Source organism: Lutjanus erythropterus, unplaced genomic scaffold (genome assembly GCF_056507025.1).
Source record: "Lutjanus erythropterus isolate fLutEry1 unplaced genomic scaffold, fLutEry1.hap2 Scaffold_229, whole genome shotgun sequence".
NCBI classification, from domain to species: domain Eukaryota; kingdom Metazoa; phylum Chordata; class Actinopteri; order Lutjaniformes; family Lutjanidae; genus Lutjanus; species Lutjanus erythropterus.
In genome coordinates this window covers 7,501-15,000 of record NW_028146714.1, presented here as the reverse complement: position 1 = coordinate 15,000, position 7,500 = coordinate 7,501, and positions in this window count along the sequence as shown.

Here is a 7,500-nt window from a genome sequence, read left to right as displayed (position 1 = left end):
CGGACGAACGAACGAACGAACGCCGGCGGGCGGGGGCCCTCCGATGGCGGGTCACGTTTGCCGATCGGTCGGTGGGTCTGGACGGGGGCGTGGGGAAAGAAAAGAAGCTCCGGGAGAAGAAGCGGCCGAGCGGGGACGCCCCCGCCCGCCGTCCCGCATCTCCGTAACCCGGAAGCCCGGCGGGGACCCGTAACCGCTTCGTGAGCCCGTTCCCTGGAAACGGACGGGCCGTTTCCTACCGTGTTCTGCCGCCCGACGCGCCTACGGGGGCCGGCGCGGCCACCCTTCCCTCCGTTCGTGACGTGAGAAAAGTGGTTCTTCAAAACGGACGGGGAGTTTCCTACGGCGTTCCGGCGCTGACCTTCCCGAGGGGTGGGGGGGCGCGGGGAAGGGCCGCGGGCCCGGTTTTACGGCCTGGCCCTCTGACCCGCACGGACGGACGGGGCGTTTCCTACCGTGTTCACAGGGCCCCCCGGAGGTCCGGCCTGGCCCTCTGACCGGGGCCTAGGGGCCTCCCTTACCAGGGACCCAGCCTGGCCCTGTGAACCCCAGGCCCTGGGGGGATGCCTTACCAGGGATCCAGCCTGACCCTCTGACCCCCAGGCCCTGGGGGGGGGGGGGGGATGCCTTACCAGGGATCCAGCCTGGCCCTGTGACCCCCCAGGCCCTGGGGGGATGCCTTACCAGGCATCCAGCCTGACCCTCTGACCCCCAGGCCCTGGGGGGGGATGCCTTACCAGGCATCCAGCCTGACCCTCTGACCCCCAGGCCCTGGGGGGGGGGGGATGCCTTACCAGGGATCCAGCCTGGCCCTGTGACCCCCAGGCCCTGGGTGGGGATGCCTTACCAGGGATCCAGCCTGGCCCTGTGACCCCCAGGCCCTGGGTGGGGATGCCTTACCAGGGATCCAGCCTGGCCCTCTGACCCCCCAGGCCCTGGGGGGGATGCCTTACCAGGGATCCAGCCTGGCCCTCTGACCCCCCCAGGCCCTGGGGGGGATGCCTTACCAGGGATCCAGCCTGGCCCTGTGACCCCCAGGCCCTGGGTGGGGATGCCTTACCAGGGATCCAGCCTGACCCTCTGACCCCCAGGCCCTGGGGGGGGGGATGCCTTACCAGTGGGCCAGCCTGGCCCTGTGACCCCCCCCAGGCCCTGGGGGGATGCCTTACCAGGCATCCAGCCTGACCCTCTGACCCCCAGGCCCTGGGGGGGGGGGGATGCCTTACCAGGCATCCAGCCTGACCCTCTGACCCCCAGGCCCTGGGGGGGGGGGGGGGATGCCTTACCAGGGATCCAGCCTGGCCCTGTGACCCCCAGGCCCTGGGTGGGGATGCCTTACCAGGGATCCAGCCTGGCCCTCTGACCCCCCCAGGCCCTGGGGGGGATGCCTTACCAGGGATCCAGCCTGGCCCTGTGACCCCCAGGCCCTGGGTGGGGATGCCTTACCAGGGATCCAGCCTGGCCCTCTGACCCCCCCAGGCCCTGGGTGGGGATGCCTTACCAGGGATCCAGCCTGGCCCTCTGACCCCCCCAGGCCCTGGGTGGGGATGCCTTACCAGGGATCCAGCCTGGCCCTCTGACCCCCCCAGGCCCTGGGGGGGATGCCTTACCAGGGATCCAGCCTGACCCTCTGACCCCCAGGCCCTGGGTGGGGATGCCTTACCAGGGATCCAGCCTGGCCCTCTGACCCCCCAGGCCCTGGGGGCTCCCTTACCAGGGATCCAGCCTGGCCCTCTGACCCCCAGGCCCTGGGGGGCTCCCTTCCCCGGACTCTCCGCCCCACCCCTGGGCTCGGGCTCTCTTCTCCGGACCCGCTGCCACCACCCACCCCACAACCCACTTCACCCCCAGACCCGGCCTCTCTTCTCCGGACCCGCTGCACCCCCCCAGGCCCTGGGGGGGATGCCTTACCAGGGATCCAGCCTGGCCCTGTGACCCCCAGGCCCTGGGTGGGGATGCCTTACCAGGGATCCAGCCTGACCCTCTGACCCCCAGGCCCTGGGGGGGGGGATGCCTTACCAGTGGGCCAGCCTGGCCCTGTGACCCCCCCCAGGCCCTGGGGGGATGCCTTACCAGGCATCCAGCCTGACCCTCTGACCCCCAGGCCCTGGGGGGGGGGGGATGCCTTACCAGGCATCCAGCCTGACCCTCTGACCCCCAGGCCCTGGGGGGGGGGGGGGGATGCCTTACCAGGGATCCAGCCTGGCCCTGTGACCCCCAGGCCCTGGGTGGGGATGCCTTACCAGGGATCCAGCCTGGCCCTCTGACCCCCCCAGGCCCTGGGGGGGATGCCTTACCAGGGATCCAGCCTGGCCCTGTGACCCCCAGGCCCTGGGTGGGGATGCCTTACCAGGGATCCAGCCTGGCCCTCTGACCCCCCCAGGCCCTGGGTGGGGATGCCTTACCAGGGATCCAGCCTGGCCCTCTGACCCCCCCAGGCCCTGGGTGGGGATGCCTTACCAGGGATCCAGCCTGGCCCTCTGACCCCCCCAGGCCCTGGGGGGGATGCCTTACCAGGGATCCAGCCTGACCCTCTGACCCCCAGGCCCTGGGTGGGGATGCCTTACCAGGGATCCAGCCTGGCCCTCTGACCCCCCAGGCCCTGGGGGCTCCCTTACCAGGGATCCAGCCTGGCCCTCTGACCCCCAGGCCCTGGGGGGCTCCCTTCCCCGGACTCTCCGCCCCACCCCTGGGCTCGGGCTCTCTTCTCCGGACCCGCTGCCACCACCCACCCCACAACCCACTTCACCCCCAGACCCGGCCTCTCTTCTCCGGACCCGCTGCACCCCCCCAGGCCCTGGGGGGGATGCCTTACCAGGGATCCAGCCTGGCCCTGTGACCCCCAGGCCCTGGGTGGGGATGCCTTACCAGGGATCCAGCCTGACCCTCTGACCCCCAGGCCCTGGGGGGGGGGATGCCTTACCAGTGGGCCAGCCTGGCCCTGTGACCCCCCCCAGGCCCTGGGGGGATGCCTTACCAGGCATCCAGCCTGACCCTCTGACCCCCAGGCCCTGGGGGGGGGGGGATGCCTTACCAGGCATCCAGCCTGACCCTCTGACCCCCAGGCCCTGGGGGGGGGGGGGGGATGCCTTACCAGGGATCCAGCCTGGCCCTGTGACCCCCAGGCCCTGGGTGGGGATGCCTTACCAGGGATCCAGCCTGGCCCTCTGACCCCCCCAGGCCCTGGGGGGGATGCCTTACCAGGGATCCAGCCTGGCCCTGTGACCCCCAGGCCCTGGGTGGGGATGCCTTACCAGGGATCCAGCCTGGCCCTCTGACCCCCCCAGGCCCTGGGTGGGGATGCCTTACCAGGGATCCAGCCTGGCCCTCTGACCCCCCCAGGCCCTGGGTGGGGATGCCTTACCAGGGATCCAGCCTGGCCCTCTGACCCCCCCAGGCCCTGGGGGGGATGCCTTACCAGGGATCCAGCCTGACCCTCTGACCCCCAGGCCCTGGGTGGGGATGCCTTACCAGGGATCCAGCCTGGCCCTCTGACCCCCCAGGCCCTGGGGGCTCCCTTACCAGGGATCCAGCCTGGCCCTCTGACCCCCAGGCCCTGGGGGGCTCCCTTCCCCGGACTCTCCGCCCCACCCCTGGGCTCGGGCTCTCTTCTCCGGACCCGCTGCCACCACCCACCCCACAACCCACTTCACCCCCAGACCCGGCCTCTCTTCTCCGGACCCGCTGCACCCCCCCAGGCCCTGGGGGGGATGCCTTACCAGGGATCCAGCCTGGCCCTGTGACCCCCAGGCCCTGGGTGGGGATGCCTTACCAGGGATCCAGCCTGACCCTCTGACCCCCAGGCCCTGGGGGGGGGGATGCCTTACCAGTGGGCCAGCCTGGCCCTGTGACCCCCCCCAGGCCCTGGGGGGATGCCTTACCAGGCATCCAGCCTGACCCTCTGACCCCCAGGCCCTGGGGGGGGGGGGATGCCTTACCAGGCATCCAGCCTGACCCTCTGACCCCCAGGCCCTGGGGGGGGGGGGGGGATGCCTTACCAGGGATCCAGCCTGGCCCTGTGACCCCCAGGCCCTGGGTGGGGATGCCTTACCAGGGATCCAGCCTGGCCCTCTGACCCCCCCAGGCCCTGGGGGGGATGCCTTACCAGGGATCCAGCCTGGCCCTGTGACCCCCAGGCCCTGGGTGGGGATGCCTTACCAGGGATCCAGCCTGGCCCTCTGACCCCCCCAGGCCCTGGGTGGGGATGCCTTACCAGGGATCCAGCCTGGCCCTCTGACCCCCCCAGGCCCTGGGTGGGGATGCCTTACCAGGGATCCAGCCTGGCCCTCTGACCCCCCCAGGCCCTGGGGGGGATGCCTTACCAGGGATCCAGCCTGACCCTCTGACCCCCAGGCCCTGGGTGGGGATGCCTTACCAGGGATCCAGCCTGGCCCTCTGACCCCCCAGGCCCTGGGGGCTCCCTTACCAGGGATCCAGCCTGGCCCTCTGACCCCCAGGCCCTGGGGGGCTCCCTTCCCCGGACTCTCCGCCCCACCCCTGGGCTCGGGCTCTCTTCTCCGGACCCGCTGCCACCACCCACCCCACAACCCACTTCACCCCCAGACCCGGCCTCTCTTCTCCGGACCCGCTGCACCCCCCCAGGCCCTGGGGGGGATGCCTTACCAGGGATCCAGCCTGGCCCTGTGACCCCCAGGCCCTGGGTGGGGATGCCTTACCAGGGATCCAGCCTGACCCTCTGACCCCCAGGCCCTGGGGGGGGGGATGCCTTACCAGTGGGCCAGCCTGGCCCTGTGACCCCCCCCAGGCCCTGGGGGGATGCCTTACCAGGCATCCAGCCTGACCCTCTGACCCCCAGGCCCTGGGGGGGGGGGGATGCCTTACCAGGCATCCAGCCTGACCCTCTGACCCCCAGGCCCTGGGGGGGGGGGGGGGATGCCTTACCAGGGATCCAGCCTGGCCCTGTGACCCCCAGGCCCTGGGTGGGGATGCCTTACCAGGGATCCAGCCTGGCCCTCTGACCCCCCCAGGCCCTGGGGGGGATGCCTTACCAGGGATCCAGCCTGGCCCTGTGACCCCCAGGCCCTGGGTGGGGATGCCTTACCAGGGATCCAGCCTGGCCCTCTGACCCCCCCAGGCCCTGGGTGGGGATGCCTTACCAGGGATCCAGCCTGGCCCTCTGACCCCCCCAGGCCCTGGGTGGGGATGCCTTACCAGGGATCCAGCCTGGCCCTCTGACCCCCCCAGGCCCTGGGGGGGATGCCTTACCAGGGATCCAGCCTGACCCTCTGACCCCCAGGCCCTGGGTGGGGATGCCTTACCAGGGATCCAGCCTGGCCCTCTGACCCCCCAGGCCCTGGGGGCTCCCTTACCAGGGATCCAGCCTGGCCCTCTGACCCCCAGGCCCTGGGGGGCTCCCTTCCCCGGACTCTCCGCCCCACCCCTGGGCTCGGGCTCTCTTCTCCGGACCCGCTGCCACCACCCACCCCACAACCCACTTCACCCCCAGACCCGGCCTCTCTTCTCCGGACCCGCTGCACCCCCCCAGGCCCTGGGGGGGATGCCTTACCAGGGATCCAGCCTGGCCCTGTGACCCCCAGGCCCTGGGTGGGGATGCCTTACCAGGGATCCAGCCTGACCCTCTGACCCCCAGGCCCTGGGGGGGGGGATGCCTTACCAGTGGGCCAGCCTGGCCCTGTGACCCCCCCCAGGCCCTGGGGGGATGCCTTACCAGGCATCCAGCCTGACCCTCTGACCCCCAGGCCCTGGGGGGGGGGGGATGCCTTACCAGGCATCCAGCCTGACCCTCTGACCCCCAGGCCCTGGGGGGGGGGGGGGGATGCCTTACCAGGGATCCAGCCTGGCCCTGTGACCCCCAGGCCCTGGGTGGGGATGCCTTACCAGGGATCCAGCCTGGCCCTCTGACCCCCCCAGGCCCTGGGGGGGATGCCTTACCAGGGATCCAGCCTGGCCCTGTGACCCCCAGGCCCTGGGTGGGGATGCCTTACCAGGGATCCAGCCTGGCCCTCTGACCCCCCCAGGCCCTGGGTGGGGATGCCTTACCAGGGATCCAGCCTGGCCCTCTGACCCCCCCAGGCCCTGGGTGGGGATGCCTTACCAGGGATCCAGCCTGGCCCTCTGACCCCCCCAGGCCCTGGGGGGGATGCCTTACCAGGGATCCAGCCTGACCCTCTGACCCCCAGGCCCTGGGTGGGGATGCCTTACCAGGGATCCAGCCTGGCCCTCTGACCCCCCAGGCCCTGGGGGCTCCCTTACCAGGGATCCAGCCTGGCCCTCTGACCCCCAGGCCCTGGGGGGCTCCCTTCCCCGGACTCTCCGCCCCACCCCTGGGCTCGGGCTCTCTTCTCCGGACCCGCTGCCACCACCCACCCCACAACCCACTTCACCCCCAGACCCGGCCTCTCTTCTCCGGACCCGCTGCACCCCCCCAGGCCCTGGGGGGGATGCCTTACCAGGGATCCAGCCTGGCCCTGTGACCCCCAGGCCCTGGGTGGGGATGCCTTACCAGGGATCCAGCCTGACCCTCTGACCCCCAGGCCCTGGGGGGGGGGATGCCTTACCAGTGGGCCAGCCTGGCCCTGTGACCCCCCCCAGGCCCTGGGGGGATGCCTTACCAGGCATCCAGCCTGACCCTCTGACCCCCAGGCCCTGGGGGGGGGGGGATGCCTTACCAGGCATCCAGCCTGACCCTCTGACCCCCAGGCCCTGGGGGGGGGGGGGGGATGCCTTACCAGGGATCCAGCCTGGCCCTGTGACCCCCAGGCCCTGGGTGGGGATGCCTTACCAGGGATCCAGCCTGGCCCTCTGACCCCCCCAGGCCCTGGGGGGGATGCCTTACCAGGGATCCAGCCTGGCCCTGTGACCCCCAGGCCCTGGGTGGGGATGCCTTACCAGGGATCCAGCCTGGCCCTCTGACCCCCCCAGGCCCTGGGTGGGGATGCCTTACCAGGGATCCAGCCTGGCCCTCTGACCCCCCCAGGCCCTGGGTGGGGATGCCTTACCAGGGATCCAGCCTGGCCCTCTGACCCCCCCAGGCCCTGGGGGGGATGCCTTACCAGGGATCCAGCCTGACCCTCTGACCCCCAGGCCCTGGGTGGGGATGCCTTACCAGGGATCCAGCCTGGCCCTCTGACCCCCCAGGCCCTGGGGGCTCCCTTACCAGGGATCCAGCCTGGCCCTCTGACCCCCAGGCCCTGGGGGGCTCCCTTCCCCGGACTCTCCGCCCCACCCCTGGGCTCGGGCTCTCTTCTCCGGACCCGCTGCCACCACCCACCCCACAACCCACTTCACCCCCAGACCCGGCCTCTCTTCTCCGGACCCGCTGCACCCCCCCAGGCCCTGGGGGGGATGCCTTACCAGGGATCCAGCCTGGCCCTGTGACCCCCAGGCCCTGGGTGGGGATGCCTTACCAGGGATCCAGCCTGACCCTCTGACCCCCAGGCCCTGGGGGGGGGGATGCCTTACCAGTGGGCCAGCCTGGCCCTGTGACCCCCCCCAGGCCCTGGGGGGATGCCTTACCAG